The sequence below is a fragment of the Patella vulgata genome, chromosome 7 (genome assembly GCF_932274485.2).
Source record: "Patella vulgata chromosome 7, xgPatVulg1.2, whole genome shotgun sequence".
In the NCBI taxonomy this organism is placed as follows: domain Eukaryota; kingdom Metazoa; phylum Mollusca; class Gastropoda; family Patellidae; genus Patella; species Patella vulgata.
The window spans coordinates 24,932,385-24,955,861 of record NC_065885.2 but is presented as its reverse complement, the minus strand read 5'-3'; the positions used below and the strand labels follow the sequence as shown (position 1 = coordinate 24,955,861).

Genomic DNA, 23,477 nt, shown 5'->3' with positions numbered 1-23,477 from the left:
AGCGCTTACGTGCAAGGGCAAGGTCGTTTTGATGTGGTGTGACGATTTCTAGCGAAATAGGACAAGTTTTAATCCATTTCACTCCTTCGTTGATATTCAAGCGTAGAATTACTGGGAATTAACCGATGAGCTTTTTAGTGTCTCTGGCATTCTCATTTTTATGTGAATCTGACTCGGTAAGTAAGAAATTTAGCTCGAGATATAAAGTCAAACTTTTTATAAAATTGGACTTTTGAGTTTGAACTAGCCTAACTCAGTAACTGAAGTGACATATCCCAAAGCAGTAAATAATACTATGATATAGTCAAACTTTTGTCTATATATTTGTCATGGATTGATTTTTAAATCAAATTTTTATAGAATACACTTTAATAATACGTATGTGTGCTATACAGTGTAAGATCTGGTCTACAAAAACTTTCAATCTTGCCTTGTCACTTGTGGCTTGTCAACTGACTTCATTCATCATTGTACCAGGGCAGATCACTTGTTAAGTTGTTTCCAGGCCTACCAGGGTGTCACAAAAGAACTTGTATATATTCTAATCCAAAGTACCTAGTTACTCTTTCTATAGCCCTTTTGATGTCTATCAGGTCGTGAAATAAGTATTTAACTAACTTATACCTGCCGGTTGCCAAATTGTATTAAAAATAAAACATTCAATAAAAACATTCAAAAGAGACAAATCTATGCCATACAAATAGGTTATTCTGGGACAAACATAATAGGCCTATGGTTAAATTTTATTTCAATAATTCACTTGCGTGTAGGGTCTTTAGCTAGCGTGAAGAAACTGGAGGACCTGGAGAAAACTCCACCTCCTTGTCACATACAAGCGAGGAATCGAAAACCACGCCACTTGATTCATTCGCAGATCTTACGATGCAATGCGCACGTTAACCATTGAGTCGTTATATAACTGACTAGCAGTGAACTTGAGCACGGGGAGAACTTAAATTACATGCTATAGTATAAAAGTAGAATTTTGAAAAATTTAACCTTAAAGATACAGTTAAAGTAACTTAAAGTTTAAAGGAGCTAAATCGCTAATATTTTGGACCTAGAAATTAACAGAAATGGGTCGCACAGCATAATAATGTAATATGAATGTACAGTAAACTGATTTACATTCAAACGTTACGCCAGAAGGCTCAATCGAATGGAAATCTCTAGTGTCTGGTTATTCCAGATGTACTTGAGGGTCAATATTTGTCAGTTTGTGCCATCCAAGGGCCAACATTGTCTGTTATGGGCAATTTCGTACTCAGTGGGGTGTACTCTTTCATTTAAAATTTTTTCGACAGGTACCTCAAATGTATGAGTTTACACCCGTCATTCTATCGATTACCAGGGCCACACCCAGGGACAGGACCCTGGCAGACGCCCACTTCTGTGCATCCCAGGTTAGTATGTAGATGCCTATATGGTCAGACATTGGTACCTCGTTCATCTAGGTTCGACCCTCTGGGCTCCTGGTCTAAAAAGTGTTGTTGTTTTTAAATGCACTTAATAACCCAAATGTGTATTCAGAGAGGAGCCATTGGCTAGCTAACCTGGTGGTTCCGTTTTCGATCCAGGCATGATCCCTGTGGACAGAGAAAGTTCATCAGGATTTTCCGTCAGTGGTGCAGGACAGAGCAAACTGGCAAGGGAAAAGTAATGTATAGTCATTCGGATGATATGAAAAACTAAGGTGTATGTCTGTCTTCATTATCCCAGTTGAAGCAGAACAGAAGGACGTGATAAAATAACCCTATTTCTTTCATTCATTCGTGTATTCAGAGATTCCTTTTAAAAAGAAAAGAAAACATGATAGTATTGTTAGTGTAAATTTGTTCCCTGTGTTGTTATTACTACACCTCCATGTGTTGAAAGATAAATGGTGACTTTATTCAGATGATTTCAAAAACTTGTTAACACATCAAACCTCTGGAGATGAGAACAAATTGATAAAAAAAAAGAGTTTTATCTTCTTTTTATACACTCACATTGAAATGACGTAATTTGTAAATATTGCTGTCACCCCTATTTAAAATTTATAGATGTTGTTCACTAGTAGTACTAAGTGCCGTAGCCCTTGCCAATTTGTTGTGAACACTCTACAGGCTACATTTATTATCCAATCTATTTTTAAAATTTAAATATGTTGCTTACATTAGTGAGAGAAAGAATCCTATTAAATTTCAACATTTTCTGTTAATTACCTCTAGAGCTGTGGACCTTGTTTAACCGTTTGTCAGAAATTTATATTATGCAAATTACTGAAACAAGATTCCTATTTCATGTTGTGTAATTAAAGATGCTTTATGTAGGATGCGGACCGTGTTCAAATCCATTTTGATCTCAGCTATCCAATGGTCTAGAGACTTGTTTAATACATGTAGGTTTGTCAAGAAATAAATGTCTAAATAATAATTTATATATATATATATATATATAACTTTTAAACCCAAAGAAAGACTTTCGATAGGAAGATTTAGCTCTCACATAAGGCATCCTTAATAATAAAAAAAGGACACTTTAATTTTTTGTTAGGGGGAGGGTGGTAAATCCAACTTTATCATTCAATGTGAATTTTGTTTAAGAAGATTGTATTCTTGTACTGTTCATTCTCTGTTTTGCTAAACAGTTGGGCTTCTTGCAAAACTGAATTTCCTTACGCAACCCAAAACCAAGACCATTCATTCAGAAAACATACAGTTTTCTATGCCATTACCATTATACATATTTTTTATTTTTATTGATTTACACAAATACTTTTCAGACCTAACAACATCTCATCTTCGGTAATCTTCTACTTCAAGTTAATGCACGTAAAACATTTAAATAATTTGTCATTAGGCACGTCTTTCCTTATCCAAGAGAGGTTTTCATTTGGATGAATCAATAAGAATAAAAAGATTTTTTGGCCCAGAAAAAGTGTAGAAGTTCATTGTTGTAATGCTGTAGTTAGATTATTTTTTCTATATTGATTGATACAATGAAGCTGGTATTAATATTTTGAAATAGGAATCAAGTCTAGGCCTTTAATATTAAAATGTTTGCCTGAAAAGCAATGTTTACATCTAGTTTTCATCAAATTCAAATTGTGATGGGTTCTCTTACAAGTTACATGCAAGTCAACATGTATACATGTAGATGACCTTTGCTTTTTGTCCTATCCGAACAACAAAATGCCAGGTTCCTCTGTTTTGCACTTCGGAAACTACGCTGAAAAATCCTGAGGTACTTTCTCAGCCAACACCGGATCGAACGTGGGACTTTCTGGTTACTTCACCAGGGCCTTACTAACTGATGTCAGTAGGCCTACATGTAGTTTAGAAACAATTGTAAACATATAGTTGGATTAGCCTGAGGCAGAATTATGTTTTTAATGGCTATACATATTGTTTTTTTGAGAATATTCACACCGATTCTGAAACAGCTTGCACTGTACATTGTTTGATACCTGTCTGACTTTTAATTATTCCCTACTAGGGAAATGCAGTTCTGAAATGAGACACTTTTTAAAATTACATTTTCTGACCCAAAAGGTACGGTAAAATAGGAAGAACGGCAATTTTTAATAAAAAGTAGGAATAGCAAGGGAAAGCTTGCCTTGACCAGGAAAGTACATGTAGCCTGCTTTGTTCGGAGCATGGAGTAGTAGAGTTCTTGAATGCATATTATTATTATGATGAAAAAATTCTTAAATAGTAAATGGTGCATAATTACAACAAAAACTTGTTAGCTGTGCGAACTTTTCAAGCAGGTGATATCGTGTTTTAGTAGACTGGGCAAAAGGGTAAACAATGCTGTTGATACAGACCTTGTGATACAGCGCGCACTCACTAACTATTCGGCCATCCAACCCCCAAAATCAATTAAGAAAACACAATCAAAATATCAGCACTAGATAATTTCCTGGCTTATATATTCAATCAGATTTACTCTAGGCCCATCCTGTTTCTTCACTGCCAATAAAAGATTGTTACACTCAGGCCGTCTAGATCCATTAAATTTCAATAACTTTGTAAATTCTGAAGAGAATTGAACCATTTTTGGATTGATATTCCTACATGTATTAGACTTAGAGATTAAACTTTCACAATATTTTAGTTTTCAAGGGATTCCTAGACAGCGCTAAATGATAAACAAAGCCTTTTATAACTGTCGGTTAGTCTATAATATATACATGGATAAGGCATTGCTAATTTTCGTAGTTTTTATCCTACCTGGTAATCCTGTTGTACAGTAAGTTCTATTCTGGTAAAATAAATGATGTTTTTAAAAGACAAAAGTATATATATGTATATACTTGCTGTTTTTTTTAGAATAATTAGATATAACTAATACATGTATTTCTGTTGTTAGTATAATGTTAGAATGTTAGCTGTTACTTTTTCTTAGACATTCATTTAAAAACATGGAATTGATTGCTGGCTCACTATTCAGGGGGTCCTGTGTTTGATCCTGGTGTTGGTCGATTAAGTTTTCCAGGATTTTCAAGTGTGGTTTCTCCTTGTCAGTAGTGCAGGATGGAAGGGCTGACAAGGACAGTGTTTAGTCATTTAAATGGTACAAAAACCAAGATCCTGTGGTGTGCACCTTCATGTAAAAAAACCCTTGACAATTGGAATCCTATATAAGAATAGGCCATAATGCCACTGTGAGGGAAAAATTCCTCTCTTAGCACACTACACTGTATATATGCCCATCTTCATTATCCCAGTTGGTCCAGAAAGGTAAGATGTTAAACCCCATTTCATTTCCTCTTACAGGTAATTAAGAATTTACTATTTGTTTATAAACATCACCGTTTGATTTCAGAGTATAGGTAATACAGAATGTGGAGATTGTCCAGCTGACGAAGATCCAAGTGTGAAATACACCGAACCGTCCAGAATATCCAGAGTTATCTCTGAAATACAAGGTGAGATTAATAACCTGCTGTGGGTTCATTAAAAGAGAATGACTCGTAACCTTAGGTTGTTTGTTGTTGTGAGTCATGTCGCAATATGTCCCAGTTGGTGCTGACGTACCATTAAAAACGATTTCATTCGCATACATTTATCAAAACTTTTTTACCGTCACCTTTTCAGTGCTGTTAAAAAAATTGTGTTCTCATTGCTAAATAAAGTTTGATAAAATGTGAAATTGTGAGTACTCCGATCAAAAATGTTTTTGGTGCCCTCACTTGAACATTGTCTTGACAATTTTAATTTCCTTCTTATCGATGGGAACATGAGAAAGTAATTTGATAATGCCCCTGTGACTAATTATTCTCCTGTTGGTGATCCTGTGTGGATCAAAAGTAAATAAGAATACTTGACTGTTGACTATATTTGACATTAACACACACCCATAGTTTAATACTAACTATACACAGTAATGTATTCTATCAAATTATAAAAATACATCATCCCAGTATTCCAGGGGCAGATCTAGAATTGGGGTGGGGGAGCTTTGCCAGGTTTCTGTCACGGAATTGTTGACAGTTGACAATGCATGTTGCCATCATCGTCCCCAAATTATGTAGGCATACAATCATACATACACACTTGAGTTTTTGTAAAGAGAGAAAACCATCACCCCGTTTGATGTCAATTTTTATTATGAATTAATAAATGTAGGACCAAATTGTGATTCAGTTCAGTGATGCAAAGCATTAATTGTGGTATCACATGTCTATATCATTATCTCGTCCTTTGAATGCCCATCCCATCCCACCATCTGATAATAAAGCATAAAGCACACAACCGTGACACTTTTCCCATAAAAGTTTTGTTTTACAATTTTGTTTATGTAGCTGGGTAGATTCGCCCCTGTATTCTAACAGAAGCCACCAAAAATTATAGTCTGTATTGTTTTCAGTATCCCCAGATTTTGTATAGAATTCAATATAGTTATCGACAGACTTTTTAAAATTGTGTGAACCCCATCAAAAGTATTTTGATGAAAAGTTTTTAAAACTTGCATGGTTTAATTATTAAACATACATTATGCAAGAGCTAATCTGCCTATTGCTAAAGGTCTTCCTTTAGGCATGAAATGTTATATAAATTATTAAATAAACATTAATTACCTTATCCAGACCATAATCAACTCTCAATGTCATCGCTAGCATGCGATATTTACTAGATTTGATTCCAATTTGCTGCTCAACGCTCATTGATGATTTAATTCAAAAATGGGTAATCAAGACTATGTTTTTTATTATACCGACTTTAGTAATAATGGTCGAGGCTAGGTTTAAAATTCAAAAGCTAATATCTTGGTTCAGAGTGGATCAATTTGACTGAAATTTTCAGCAAATTCCCTTTACATTATCTAGTTTTTAACTGTTATAGTGAGAACTGTCAGCTCTTTATCTAATCTCCCATAATGCCACTTTAATAAACAAGTTTATATCAAAAGGAAGAAAACCACATTATTGACAGAGTTAACCTTGTGCCTTGCAGTGAAAAATTATTGATAAAATTGTTAAAACTTTACATTCGAAAATAAATGTCAGCAAATATTTTTTACAGTTATTGCTCTTGAATCAAAATCTTTTTAATACAGTTTGTTCAGTCCTTTTACCTTACCTAGAAACAAATTACAAAGTTATCATGAACCAGATTTGTAAATGAATGATGATATTTTATTGATAAATGTATAGGATATTGCGTGTATTTGATAGTGCAGACGGTTGGCTTCCAGTAAAGTGGGGTGGGTGGCCAAATGGTTTAACAAGTGCTCTTTAGATCATAAGATCTGTCATTGAGTCAAGTGACATGGTTTTGATTCCCTGCTTGTATGTGAGAAGAATTAGGGTCCCCTGTCCAACCTTGCGGATTTCCTCCGGGTCCTCTGGTTTCCTCCCACTGCTATAGCACTAAAGAAAGAACCCTATGTGTAAAGCAAATTCTTGAAATAAAATTGAACCATATGTTAGTCCCAAAATGACATAGTTTGTGTTGGATGTTAATCCCAATTTCTCTCTCACTTCGAGTTGATGTATGTTTTGGTAGCATCGAGTGCTTGTTAAAGGAGCTAAATCACTAATACTTGGGACCTAGAAATTGACCCAAATGGGTCGCAACGCATATAATAATGTAATCTGATTGTATATAAACTGATTTACATTCAATTGTTTCCGTTTTGACTCTAATTTCAAATCAGTTATGTCCAGCGAAATAAGGCATGTGTCTCAACCCTATAGCAATTTCTAGCGTCTGGTTATTCCAGTCTATTTATCAGGCTCACCAGTTGAATATGTCTAGCCTCTTTCTTTCTGGTCACTTGTTGCAAATGATGCTAAAACGCACTATGGTACACGATTCGTGTACCAATGGTAAATATTTATTTTGTCTTAAATATTGGATATCAGAAGCCTGCCTTTTCCTGGTAAGATCACAAAATCAATGTTGATTTGAATTGACAAATAATTCGTATTTTCAACGTGTAAGACTTTGGATGATATTGAGTTAGAGACTTAGCTAAATGTACTTTAAGCTAGGAATAAGGTTTAAATGACTAGGACACTTGATTTCGAGATATATATATACATTGTAGGCCTATACGGTATACACTGCCAGCCTCAACAAAGAAAAACTTGACATAGCAACAAAGTCATGCAAAGCTTGGTTGTCAGCACAGTGTATAAATATTTAAATAGATACAGCAGCAACATTGTTTTAGCTAATCAATTTTATCTTATATTATCTTATACATGTATATTTTTATACCCCCACATTTTTATGTGGACATATATTGTTGCAGATACTGTCCGTCTGTGTGTTCGACCGTTCAAATTTTGTTTGTGGACACTCTACAGGTCATAATTTTTATTCAGTTCTGTGGAAACTTGAAACATAGTTGTATCTCCCAAAGATCTCAGTTCCTTACGAAATTGGCATGTATTGGATCGTAACTTCATTATGGCCGTATGAAAAATCACTTTTCTAGCTTGTGGACACTCTAGAGGAGATTTTTATATAATTTTGTTGAAACTTGAAATGTGTTTTTATAAACCAAACATCCTGGTTCCATTCGATAATCACGCATATCGCACCGTAACTTCCTAGAATATGGCCCCTAAATTGTCTGAAAAATCGTGTTTTTTAGCTTGTGGAAACTCTATAGAGGTCACAATTTTATCTGATTTCAAAAACTGTTTAAATATATCACCGTTACACACTAATGATGGTTGAGTTCAAATATCGTGAAAATCAGACAGAAACTTTTTAACAAACTCGCTGCTACTTATACGCAAATAGTGTAAAATTATGTAATATCAAGGTTGTGGACCCTCTAGAAGTCACAGTTTTTATCCGAGTTCAAATATTGTGAAAATCAGACAGAAACTTTTTAACAAACTCGCTGCTACTTATACGCAAATAGTGTAAAATTATGTAATATCAAGGTTGTGGACCCTCTAGAAGTCACAGTTTTTATCCGATCTTGATGAAACTTAAAAGACACAAAAGATCTCGATTCCTTTCGATATTCATGCATATCTGAACGTAACTTGATTATGGCATCTGATTGTACAAAAAATCGTGTTTTTGTTTAGCTTGTTCTCTGTCCATCTCTTGCAAAATGTGGGTGTATCTTGCCTGGCAACCGCTGGTTTACATATATATATAATCTGCTGGGACCTATCCATTACATATTATATTAAGTGTATGAACACTTGATCCGAGCCAGAAAATGTCACACTTCTTTGCGAGTTCACCTTCACTGAATCAATGACTCATCTTGATTTTATGAGAAAATGACTTAAGTACACTAATCATCTGTATTGAACATAGTCAATGGAATTCAAAGAATTCGATCAAGGATATTATCGTTCTGCCAAGAAAAGAATGTCTGTGAATAGTTTATTGACTAGGTCTAGGCAATACAATAAAATATGTCAGAAAATTCAATCAATGCCATAATATGCTCCATTAGTCTTTAATTGTCATTAGTTATTAGACAAAATATAGAGATGCTTCCAGGAGTCACTGATAAAGTGTGGCCCATTACTCAAAGCTATAGAGTAAAAGCTAACCTTGAAGTCAAAGGTCACCACTGCCGGAGTTCCCAATATGTTAGGAGTCCTAAATTTAAAAATCTAGAAAAATGCAATTTTATGAAGCGTTACCTAAAATGTGAAGAAGTGCAACTGTAAATTTAGCTATGTTTTATAATGGTCTGATGATAGTGGGCTGATATATAGTTCAACAGCTGTGAATACTGAATTACACCTGCTACATATATGTTCATTGTCAAATTATGTAGATAAATTCCAGTAAAATTTCTGTGATTCTAAAATATGAAGAAACAATTAAATTTTAATTTTAAGTTAATATAAGTTATTGATAATAATTAGCCATGTTTAAATTAATTTAGTAGAATTCAGAATTTAAATTTATTTTTAAATAACCATAACTCATGCAGTAGCATACAAATTACAAATTTTTAATGAATTTAAAAATTCAAGATGAAGTTGTCCAGTGTAATCATGGCAAACTAATTTGTAAATCAAATTAATGACTGACAAAGATATAACAAACAAATTCTAGAAATTGTATTTCAAAATTTACTATCCCTTTAATTGAAATTGATTATAACTGAACATTTAGAATGCGTAGTGGTTGTCAATTATAGACTATGAACTGTAACATATGGTTTGGTTGTGACATTATACATGTACATGTATGTTATCTCTTTCGCCTGATAATACATTTTGCAGAACGGTAGTCCATCAGTATTGCTTTTGGGAATACATTATACATTTTTTTCCTGTACAATGCTTATTAGTTCATTAAAATTAAATTAGTCTGGGTTGATGCTGACATGGACATATGTACTACTAACTTGGATCAGAAGTTAGAATTTGAGTAGTGGTTATACTGTTGTTTGTGTTTATTCTATAAATAGAGATGGGTTTAATAAATAGCAAAGGTGAGTTTTCTATTTGATTGTTCGGTCATTTTATATGGAATTAGAGGAACAAAGGGTTTGGACTCAACATGGAGTCATACGGTACACATGGTTTTAATAAAAATTAGTTTTCTCTTTCTTAATTTTGAAATTTACTCACATTTGTTAAAGATGCATCATGTAAGAACTAAATCTGCCTATTGCAGGTCTTATTTTGGCTTCAAATGTTCTATAAACTATTATTTTGACATTTATTATCATGACAAGCCCATAATCAACTCTCTAAATCATCGGATGTCAGATATTTGATAAATGGATTAAAAATTTGATGATAAAATGGATAGTCTCAATCATTTGTCCAGTACCGATGCTACGATGATTAACAATCAACGATATATCTTCCAACACTCATAATTTTTATACGCCCACATTTTCATGTGGATGTTTTATGCTGTTGCCCCTGTCCGTCCGTCCATCCGTCCACAATTTGTTTCTCGACACTCTACAGGTCACAATTTTTATCTGATTTTGACAATACTTGAAATATAGGTCTGTTTCCCAAAGATCTCGCTTCCTTTTGATATATTGGCATGTATCGGACCATAACTTTATGGATTATGGCCCCTGATTGTACGAAAAATCGATTTTATTTATATACTCTAGAGGTCACAATTTTTATCTGATTTTGAATATGAAACTTGAAATGCATGTTTATAACCCAAAGATCTTAGTTCCTGTCGATATTTGCGCATATTGGATAGTAACTTCCTGAATTATGGCCCTTGATTGTATGAAAAATTGTGTTTTTAGCTTGTGGTAACAATTATTTTCCGATTTAAAAAAATGTGTGAATATATCACTGTTACACCGTAATGACGGTTAAGCTCAAATGTCATGAAAATCGGACCAAAACTGGCGGATAAAGTGGCCGCCCCTCGTACCCAAATGGTGTAAAAAATATGGTATATCAAGGTTGTTGATCCGATTTTAATGAAACTTTAAATTTATGTTTATATCACAAAGATCTTTGTTACTGCCAATAATCGCCCATATCTGAATGTAACTTCCTGGATTATGGCCCCTGATTGTTAAAATATCGCATTTTTAGCTTGTGGACCCGCTAGAAGTCACAATTTGTATTCAATTTTAACAACCGTTTGAATATATCACCATTACACATCAATGATGATTGAGTTCTAATTTCGTAAAAATGGCTACAGTAACACTGGAGAACAGTTTGGTTCAGTGATGCGTCGCGGTACCTGTTGCAACGAGGCAATGGTAGAGCGAGAGTATACGGATGACAAAATTTCACTACATTGCATGCGTTTCTTTTTTTTTTTTTTGAAGAGTATACATGTATATGGGTTTTTTTTATGTCCCAAAGATCTCAGTCCCTTTAGATCTTTGTGCATTGCAGACCATATCTTTTTGGATTATGGCCCCTGATTGTACAAAAAATCACTTTTCTTTTTAGCTTTTTCTCTATCCATCTCTTGCAAAATGTGGGCGTATCTTGCCGGGCAACCGCTGGTTTAACTTTGTCAGAATAAAGTAATTTGAAAAAAAAAACTTTACTATATATTCATTTTTCATTATCTATTTTTGAAATATTATAGCAAGAATGGCCATCTCTTTATCTCAATCTTGCACATACACTGTAATGCATCTTTAAAGTGGGGACTCTGAGATGGTTCTTTAGCAAAATGGCCTCTGGTGTCAGTATATATAATCTATCCAAGTCTGAGTTACATAACAAAATAAAATATATGACAAAAAATACTGGGATTCCACTTTCCAACCTAACCTTTTCAATTTTTTCCAGTTTGTTTGAAATATTCAATTATTTGGGAAAATAATATTGGGCCCCAAAGTGACTAAATTGTGTTGATTAAGCATTGACGCTACGCTCCTTGAATTAGCTAAACAAAATTGAACTGTTGAGGCAATGAAGACTGTTAGGCTCTTGTTGAGGAGTGTTCAGTGTACATATTAAATTTTTTTTTATTTATATAATCATTTATGTTTATTTTTATCGCTTACTGAATTTGTGTGGGCGTCATGTTTATTCTATGTCTCTTGAACATATACCTCTCCGGAACTTTGTGAAGTTTGTATAGATATAGAAGTTTACACATTAATCTATTATAATAGTAATACTTGTGAAGTTTGCTCATTCGAGAATTTTCAGTTAAATCCCAGTCATTTTTGTGTTGCCATTGAACCAGATTAAAGTTGTTTTTTGTCATGCAATTAATTTTCCTAAACATATTTTTAAAACCATTTAAAGTACTTAGGATTCTTTGTATACAGGTACGCTTAAATCTATTATAATGGCTGAGTATTTTACTTTCTTATTTAGGAAATTTATGGTAGAAAAATGTTTGTAATTGTTAGCAAACAAGCCTTACTTAGTTTTTGCTATTTAATTACTTTTCTGTATAATTTTTCTACTTTTCTCAGAAACTGTTATAAAGACATCTGTACAGAATTCTATACACACATTGATATATTACAGTAATTGTGCTCTTTGCCTATTATACAATTCTCAGTTGAATAATGTTGTTTTCTAACTAGCATTTTGCTATTACATATTCATACATCTAGAACTGAACATAATCCTTTTATACTGTACTTTGAAAGTTATTTCTAAAAAAAAACAAAACAAAGGTGGTCCTAGTTTGTAATTGACTTGTGATGCTGGATTCAATTTTTTCTGTATATGTTACCAGTACATGACAAGTATTTTGTTGTTGATTACCACAATAACACAGAGATTAGTTGAAAACAGGTCATAGAAGGTTGTTGACTAAGTTATTTTATTAGAGTTGTTTTTATGGCAGTGTAAATAAAGTGACTGGTAGCCTTATATGTATTATAAAACAGTCAGTGACATATGTATCCAGTTATATTAAAAGATCACTGCAAGCTGGTGCAATCTGAATAGGTGTATACTATCTACTGTCAGTTTTATCTAAATTCACAGTCTAAAATCAATAACAGTTATTGTCATTTTATTAGAATGTGAAAATTGAATTATTGTTCATAACCTTTACTGTAGATATTGAATACTTTTTGCCCTGTTCCACTTTTCTAAGCCCACTGTATTAATTTTGATATTTAGATATTGTAGATTAATATTCTTGACAAATAGTTAAGATGGTTGACCAAGTTTCTGTAGTATAATTTAACTGAGATATGACTAAGCATTGCCAAGTCTACCATATAATAGAAATAGTTAATGGATAAAAAAAAAAGGTGGCAGGTGGTAGTTTCTTGGCATATGAATACACAACTGCACTCAATTCTGTCTGATGGCCAGCCAAGGATCTGAAGCCACTAATTTGTGGAATAAATTCAAATAAAGGGTCATTAAACCAGGAAGTAACAAATATTTTCTCTGTATTGAGCTAAACGAAATAACAAAACAGTACTTGAAATGATATCAATAGATATTTACAAGCAAAAACATTCAAGTTGAGTGATCCTTTGAAATTATCCACAGTAAAGTAATGTCCACTATTACAAACAGGAAGAACAATTAGAGTCACAAACTGTACTAATAATCAGGCAGCTCATTAACCAGGCAGTTATCATCCGGGGTTTATGGACCTGCTTATAGTCCAACCTTCAACGATGGGTTATATACTATTCAAAAAAAGTAGGGGATATTTGATTTTGGGGGCATAATACTAAAATATGCAAATGACTACGAAAAAAGTCACTATAGAACCTAACAGAAGAAACATTTCCAGTTACATGTGACGCCCAAACGCACCAATAGCTACCGCATGGAATGCATGTGATGCTTGGGATCATCATGGGGGTCCAACCCAAGATTTGCACGACTCTGACTTTGAATGTTACAGTCATTGTGGCATTGAATTCCAGGGTAGAAACATCAGTTTAATTGTTTTAGTGACCAGAAAACAAATTTTGATATGCGTCGGCTTACCCAAAATGAAAGGTTACGTGCCCTTGGCATGCTACAGATCGGCACAACACAGGCAGTTGTGGCGCGGACGATGAATGTTTCTCAGTCTGTCATAAGCAGGCTATGGTCCAGATACTGTGATACACAATCTGTACAGGACAGACCACGCTCAGGTCGACCAAGGGCGACAACTCAAGCCCAGGATCGATTTATCCGTACCTTGGCCTTGAGAAATCGTGTCATCACAGCAAATCAGATCAGCGCTCGTCTTCAAACAGACACTGGTGTGAGAGTGAGTGGCCAGACGATTCGGAATCGACTGCATAGGGGTCACCTTCGCGCCCGACGTCCTCGCGTGATCCCTTGTTTGAGAGATCATCACATTCAGGCAAGACGTCGTTGGTGTAGGGATCGTCAACACTGGGATAATCGACGCTGGAGCAATGTGATGTTTTCAGATGAGTCAAGGTTCACTGTTGATTTTTTGGATAGACGTAGGAGGGTGTGGCGTCGTTGAAACGAGCGCTTCCAAGACGTTAACGTCATCAGACATGATCGATTTGGGGGTGGTTCTGTTATGGTGTGGGGAGGCATCACTGTTGCTGGAAGAACGGCTTTACATGTTGCTGCAGGGCGTGTTACAGGCCAGTACTACCGGGACAACATCTTGGCAGTCCATGTTGTGCCGTTCGCACGACGTCATGGCCGCCGTTTCATCTTCCAGGATGACAACGCAAGATGTCACAGGGCCAGGATCGTTACAGGTTACCTCCAACAACAGAACATCACCACATCACCTTGGTCAGCACTGAGTCCCGACCTCTCCCCCATCGAGCATGTCTGGGACATGCTTGGACAGAGGTTACGTCAACGTCAACAACGTCCTGCCAATGTCCAAGAACTTGCTGCTGCGTTGCAACAGGAATGGGACAATCTGGACCAAAATGACCTTAGACGTCTCATTAGGAGTATGCCACGTCGGATCAATGCTTGTTTGGCAAACAGAGGAGGATTTACCCGTTACTGACTTGGTTGTGATGCTGTGGTAACTTTGCTGTTTGACCCCGGGTATCATTTTACCCTTATAATGGTCAGTCTGTGCCTTACTTAGTCTAACGATCATTTGGAATAAATCGATGAATGTGAACTTCATTTCATTTTGTCATTTGTTTCTTCGTCAGTTTCATTAGGTGACTTTAATAACACTTAAAAATCAAATATCCCCTACTTTTTTTGAATAGTATATGTTCAATCTAGTTGGGGGTGTGAGATTGAACATACAATAATTCAATAACTCTTTCTTCTTGGTATAATCTTATATTCTGTATTGTAATGGTTGAGAGCGAGACATTAAGTAATATATAGTAACAACATGAGGGCCGTGAGGCCCGAATGTTTTTACAATATATTACGCAATGTCTTAAGCTCGAGACCATTAAACAACTTAAAATGCAGACACTTGCACGTGCTTTGCAATGAAATACGTCACTCGAGTTCAATATTTAACGAAGTTACGCTTGGCACATTGCCCGTACGATTATTTGAAATAATGGTACTCAAAGGATGACGTCACATCTGTATTTTAAACAGTAATAATATATTGACCCACAGGCTAGGTAACTTAATAAGGAACAGCATCTAAGAAATAACTTATCAGAGACCTGCCCTTCAGTATGTCCCTTGCCTGCCTGCGGTTTTTCTACCTTCCGATCTACAATCTTTCCTCTAATATACTAGAGGTTACTTGGTAACAATAAACAATTCATAGTAATTATATATATTTACACTTAATAATATTTCATAGTTGTTAAGGGGTAGTATTTAAGTGACATCCATTCATTCATTTACTACGTTGACTATTTGGGCCTTGATTATGTAATGTTTATAGATGGATTATCTCATTACTACTAATTGTCTATTATCTCTGTCATAGCTGACTATTGTTAACTCACTTTAGATAATCCATCTTGAGTGCCCATTTATGGTGTAAGTCTATTACCTTATACTGGGTGAATGGCTGTGTGAAATACTACCTGGTCATACAGTCTTGAGTTTGCCGGATTTTCCAGCTTGGTTTCCCTGTATCAGTGGTGTAGGACAGAAGACCTGGCGAGAAACAGTGTCTAGTCATTTGGATAGGACAAAAAACTGAGGTTCTGTGTATTTACACATTGGTATGTACGTAAGAACCCATTACAGTTGGAATTTGAAAAAAGAACAGGCCATAGTACAGCTGTCCAGGCAAAACTTTTTCATCGGTCAATGCATGGCGTACGGTATGTACATCTTCATTAGCCTGATTGGTGCAGAAAAAATAAGACATTTAAACCTCAGTTTATTTGATGTTGGGCCTTTGTTAGAGCTCTATACATTGAATGAACACAGTGGTTGTATTAATGTAGCAATGATTCAAACATGGATGCTGAAAAATAATATTGGGTGATGGGAAGTGGAAATAATTTTTCATGAAGAAGATTTTATTTTTTATTGATTGTCAGTCAATTGTAAACTTCCACAAGCTGTTCCAACAGCTTTAACACTGTAAGATAGCTAATATGTCTCTTCCAGCTAATATCACACATACAAAACGATGTCTGTCAACAATTAACTCCGCATGAGAACAGCAAGGAAGCTAGTTGACCGACATTTTGATTCAATGATTTTAGTTGAAAACATGAAGTGTACTTCGAGAATTTTGACATATATGTATTATCATCTTTAATAAAACTGGAAAAGATTATTTAGTTTTTGTGTTTATGAAATTTTGACATATATTTATTATGCTTCCATTTTCATCTTTAAAAAAATTGGAAAAGATTTTTTAGTTTTTATACGCCGACATTGAAATGTGATCGTATAGTGTCGTCGCCCCCGTCCGATTGACTTAGAATTTATACACAGTGTTCAAGGTCATGAGACGAAGCAACCTATTGATTTTCAGCAATTTCCGATAATTGCTGCCAGAGTTATGGCCCTTGATCACTTTGAAAGATCTTGTGGATGCTCTAGAGGCTAAAGTTAATATCCGATTGATTTAAATTTATACACAGTGAACTCTGAAAAATCTTTGTGGATGCTCTAAAGGCTGCGGGGTTGGATGGCTAAATGGTTAGCGTGCCCGCGCTGTATCATAAAGTCTGTCATTGAGTCGACTGGCGTGTTTTCGAATCCCCGGTTGTACGTGGCAAGGAGTAGGGTCGCCTGTCCAACCTCGTGGGGTTTCTCCCGGTTCTCCGGTTTCCTCCCACTGCTAAAGACCCCTACGCGCAAGCAAATTATTGAAATAAACTTAAACCATATGTTAGTCCCGAAATGACCTAGTTTGTGTCGAGTGGACATTAAACCCCATTTCTCTCTCTCTCTCTCGCTCTAAAGGCTAAAGTTAATATCCGATTGACTTGAAATTTATACACAATGTTTATGGTCAAGAGATGAAGAAGCCTATTGATATCCGATAATTACTGCCAGAGTTATGGCCCTTAATAACTTTGAAATATCTTGTGGACACTCTAGAGGCTAAAGTTAATATCCGATTGACTTCAGATTGGCTGCTGTGGGCGTATGTTTCATTGCCTGGCAACCATCGTTTTATGGTGGCCATTCAGGGCAGAGATCTTTTCTCAAAGTACATGTAGATAGTTCTGTGTTTGAAGAATGAGTATGACATTGAAAAGTTCATTTTTTTTATTATGAGAGCATTTAAATTAAAATGCTTATGTTAAATGATTTAACATAAGCATTTTAATTTTCCAGAATTAGTTCAAATTGAAAAAATGGTTAAATGGTTCACAATAGTCTCCTTCATATGGGTTTGATAACAAAAGCATTAGATACTAAAGACTGAATCTTAATACACAAGGGTATAATTTATACAAACTTGTACCAGAAATCAATTCAAATACTTGTCCACTTGTTAGGAAGTCAATGAAAGATGTATTTCACTTTATTCAACACTTAATACAACTGTAAATTAGCTGTTTGTGGTTACTATAGTCACAAGTCAGTATGGTTCCAGGGGCAGATGTTATTTATTGATTGAAGATTGAATTTTGTTTTTACAAACTAAATCTGATCTAGTCTACTATCCTGTGTTTAAAAGAAATACTTTTGCTGTATTAGGATTGTGTATCATGAGGATATGGTGGGCGTGGATTCCACAAACTGATGTTTTATGTACTGTATACTTTCAATGTAATACCTTGACACTTTAAAAATTTAACTAAAGATGCAGCCTAAAGCATAATAATAATAATAGTGAGTACTTATATTGCACACAGATCCATCAAAGTTAATGCTGAAGGCGTATTTAGCTCTCCACTTATCATCACAAGATAAAAACACAGTTAATGTTAATAAACAGTTGTAAACAGAATCAAACCAAACAAAAAGGATTTAGAATAACCTGGCTGTTATACTTTCATGGCTCATGCATCAATAGCTTATTTTAACTTTTAAAGGAAGTAACGTAAGAATCTGTTGTCTCAATATTCATATACATGTACAAGGGTAATTGAACTCTCTCAATTGAAACCCGGCTTTCTTGAGCCAATATGAGTGTCTTTGCTCTCTAGGCAATGCAAGCCTACAATGGAAGTAATGCTTTATTCACATGATTTGTTAAATGTCTTAAAGTTATGTTTGTTTCGAGTAGTTGATGCTGTTTCAGGTATTACAAGATGCTTATAATTGGAGTCATGGTTATTAATTTCAAAACTTTGTTACTGAAAGAATGAAACTTTAAGGAAATGGATCAATATAATACAGCTAGCATATTATTATAACAATCAGCTAGAAGTTTTGTTAGCCATGTAAACTATGAAACTTTATTTTCGCATACCCTGCCACATGAATAACAACATCTGTGCTCAATGATTTGAATTTGTTTAGTTTCATTTCTTGATATTTGAACAGATTACAGTTGGTTACGATCTTTACTGCCTAGTGGTTATCCAAATAGACGATGATGGAAAACTACATCAAAACATAAACTATCTTTAAAACACCTGATATCATTTCTTATTTGGGGAGTGGGGGGGTTGGATGGCTGAATGGTTAGCGTGCGCACGCTGTATCATAAAGTCTGTCATTGAGTCGACTGGCGTGGTTTCAAATCCCCGGTTGTACGTGACAAGGAGTAGGGTCGCCTGTCCAACCTCGTGGGTTTTCTCCGGGTCCTCCGGTTTCCTCCCACTGCTAAAGACCACTACGCGCAAGCGAATTATTGAAATAAAATTAAAAAACCATATGTTAGTCCCGAAATGACCTAGTTTGTGTCGAGTGGACGTTAAACCCCATTTCTCTCTCTCTCTCTCTATTTGGGGAGTGCACAAAGCTGGCATTTTTTTGTATACAAGGAATGAACTTGCAAAAATAATCCATGGTAAACTAAATGATTTCTGTGTGAATCAATAGCTATTATTAGCTTTGTGAACTGGGGGGGGGGGGATTCTTTTCATATAAATTGAGTACATTTTATATTTTATTCAGAAAATCTTTTCCAATCAGCCTGGTAACCATGGAAACGTAAATAAGTTTCTGGATGTTAAAAGTGTAAGCTTTTAAATCATAAGCTGAATGGTCCTGACAGACTGATTGAAATTAAAATTGTTTTTACACCAGCACGTGATTGATTTTATCCCCAAAGTTGATGCAATTTATTTGATTTCTTGCTTAATAATGTAGGAAGTATAGAATTATCTTGTCATTTTAATAATACCCTTTTCTATTTCTATCATTTCAGATATCAAACAATCCCTCATCCTACATGTGGAACGAAAGAGCCTGGAAACTGCAGTTATTCTGGTTGCCATAGCAATGACAATATTAATTTTGGGATCATTTATTCAATGGTGGCGTAAAGGACATCCAGTTCTTACAGATTATGTTTTGTTACATCCAGAAGATAAAGAATATGATAAAGATTTATTTTTAAAACAAAGTTTTAAGGAAAAGCTTCAAAAAGATACAAAAACGGAACGAATCAAATAGAAATGAGAACATATTTTTTCCTGTAAAACATTTCTGTGATGTATATAATTAATATATTATTATGATTTGGAGCGAATGTTGACATTATAGAAAAATAAAAATAAAATAGATTTATGAATGATTTTATATTTTTTAAATATATTTTCTGTTTGAATTGTAAAATAGATTGAATATTATTATATTATACATAGTATATATTTCAAGGTGTTCAAGACCAATTTAACTACAGTGGTACTATTATTCAGCATGCTTATTGATGCATCAAACTGCTGTCTATTGTCAGTGTTGTATTGTCCCACATTAACCAACAATTGATGAAAATTGGATGTTCTATTAAGACCCAGGTTGGAAAAATGGCTGTCAGATCAAAACAGTAGGATGTTAAACCCCATTTTATTCACAAAAAGAGAACCATCTTATATGGAAATTAACCCCACTTTAAACATATCATGATACTGCTACTTGTTATAATAAGAAAAGGGAACCATCTTGAAATCAACCCCTACCAGAAATCCTGGTACTGCTACACATGGTTAATCAAGGGTTTGTTATTTCTAAATAATAAATATTGCTATACAGATATATAAAATAGTATAATACAATATAAGTGATTTGATGTGTCAATAAGTCATTATTTGTAGTAATTTCCATAAATATTGTAGGTTATCTCCCTTCAACTATATACCTAAACCTACTGCTAACTATATATACTGTACACCTTTTTCTTTTAGACCTGTATTTTTATTCAGCTAGATACAAAAACACTATTTTTTGTGAGTCATAGACAAAATAATGAAAAAATCTGATGCTATAATTAGTTCTTTTGATTTTTTATAAACAATATCTTATTAATAAATGAATAGAATTGGAGAACTGGCATGACCTATTTACCCTTAGACCTTTTCATTAAATTAAAATAGATATTGAAATCTTTCATAATGATTTCAAGGAGGACATTATTGCAGTTCTTTTCCCCCAAAAGGCATAATTCTTCAAACCGTTTCATTGCTAAATCAATAATAAACTATTAAAATCTGAATGATTTTGTAGAAAATAAGGTTGTGACTATTGTGAGCCATTGGAAATTACGAGAAACTACCTACTCTTATGTCTTTCCTTTTATTATATATGTGTATGTATTTTCATTATGTAAGGCACTTGTGACCATATGCAAATTGAAATTCGATATAGGCTCCTAAACTGTAAATCTTCTTTATTTATAAAATAATTTATCCTCACCTCTGCTCATATGATGTACATGTACTGTGTGATTTTATCTTCTGAAAAGACAAAAATAATTGGAAAATTTGGCTGATATTAATTATAAAGTATTAAGAGTGAAGGTCACTGACAATTATACCCAAGAGAGAAATTTTAAAACAAAGTAGACCACTGAGAATAATTTTATAGGCTAAAGATTTGTACTGTAATTTGTATATAGCTAGTTTGACCCTCAAACTTACATTATTAGAGCATGTTGATTTTCAAACTGTATGGGGCCAGGCATTGGTATATTTGTCCATATAACCACAATGACATTTCATCATGTAAGATTAGTTCATTTTCTGTTTGCTTATAAAATATACTGTGCTTTGGCTTTTGATGCATATGGATGACAAATTATTTTTGGATTTTAATTCATATTGGCTATCCATATGCATATGTTTTTACCATTCCTCCATCTAGGTCAATTATAAAATTAAAGATTTAGATTCTTGGTAATATAATGTTGCCTGTTTAATTTTGCAATAATATTTATCATGGATCCTTTTCAAAAATTGTACTTGATGCTATTAGTTGACAGACCTTTAATGTGCATAAACTATATAAAATTATTTATCTTTTTTGATGAGACTAGATGATATCTGTGTCTCAGGGATATACCTCAAAATCATTCAACCATGTAGTCTCATTAAAATACCCTCCTACATGTATTATTTCATGATTACTCAACAGTTCTTTGTTATGCTTAAAATAAATAATAATATATATAAATATGTGTAATATTATAAAATCTATTGTCTATTGTTATGGGGACTTTCAACCAAATTTATTTATGTTGCATGGGTGGTGCTTAATCAGATAGTTCAAATACAGTTCCAAGGGGACCAGGCAGTCTAGATGGACCAAACTGATATTTGCTTACATAACAACATTTTGTAGGAGAGTTGGCTTTTAGGTACCTAAATAAATAGGCCTGCAGCGAGAGAGAGAGAAATGGGGTTTAAGTCCACTTGACACAAACTAGGTCATTTCGGGACTAACACATGGTTTAATTTTATTTCAATAATTCGCTTTAGCAGTGGGAGGAAACCGAAGGACCCAGAGAAAACCCATGAGGTTGGACAGGCAACCCTACTCCTTGTCACGTACAACTGGGGATTCGAAACCATGCCAGTCGACTCAATGACAGACTTTATGATACAGCACGCGCACGCTATCCATTCAGCCACCCAACCCCCCCTAGGCCTGCAGCCAAAATTTCTAGTATGAACTTCCGCTACAAGGTCCCGTACGTACTAAACAAACTACATGTATACATTTTTGGAAAGCTTTTAACACCAGGAACACAAATCCACAGAGTTCCATGGTGATTTTTCGTACAATCACGGTCCATAATCCAGAAAGATACGGCCCTATAAGTGCAAATCGCAAATAAATTGTGACCTCAGTCTAGATGGTCCACAACAGGGCTACCGTCAGTTGCACGGATTTCCGAACTCTAGTCGAACTATCTTCATGCGAATGACATTTTAAAAAAAACCGTATAATTATATCACCGTTACACCATAAGGACGACTGAGTTCGAATTTCGTGAAAATCGGTCCAAAACTGACAGACAAAATGGCCGCCCTTCGTTCTCAAATAGCGTAAAAATATGGTATATCAAGGTTGTGGACCCTATAGAGGTCACGATTTTTATCCGATTTTGTTGAAACTTTAAATGTAAGTTTATAACCTAAAGATCTCGGTTCCTTTCGATATTCGCGCATATCGAACCGTAACTTCCTGAATTATGGCCCCTCGCGTTTTTAGCTTGTGGACCCTATAGAGGTCATAATTTTTATCCGATTTAAAAAAACATATTATTAAATCGCCGTTACACCCCAAGGACGACTGAGTCCGAATTTCGTGAAAATCGGACCAAAAATGACAGACAAAATGGCCGCCCTTCGTTCTCAAATAGCGTAAAAATATGGTATATCAAGGTTGTGGACCCTATAGGTCACAATTTTTATACGATTTTGTTGAAACTTGAAATGTAACACAAAGATCTCAGTTCCTATTGACATTCGCGCATATCGGACCATAACTTCCTGAATCACGTTTTTAGCTTGTGGACCCTATAGAGGTCATAATTTTTATCCGATTTAAAAAAACGTATAAGTATATAACCGTTACACCCTAAGTACGACTGAGTTCGAATTTCGTGAAATTCAGCTCAAAATTGACAGACAAAATGGCCGCCCTTCGTTCTCAAATAGCGTAAAATGCAGAAAGCATAATGGACAATGGAACATACAGAATTTTGGAAATCCATTAACGGTAATAGAGAGTTATCTCCCTTTTTGTCAAATTGGTAACAGTATTTCTGGTACGTGTAGGCTGCTGTTGCTGTATGACCATGTGTGAGCATACAAACCCAATATTTGTATCGTTAATG

At 34.6% G+C, this 23,477-nt stretch overlaps 1 long non-coding RNA gene across 1 annotated transcript; it reads left to right on the top strand.

Annotated features, from left to right (window-relative positions):
* Window positions 1–21,812, top strand: LOC126828304 (uncharacterized). The gene is made up of 3 exons (XR_007682975.2): window positions 1–176; window positions 4,810–4,912; window positions 19,566–21,812. It is a non-coding gene; the product is annotated as an uncharacterized LOC126828304 (long non-coding RNA).
* Window positions 21,813–23,477: the final 1,665 nt, after the last annotated feature.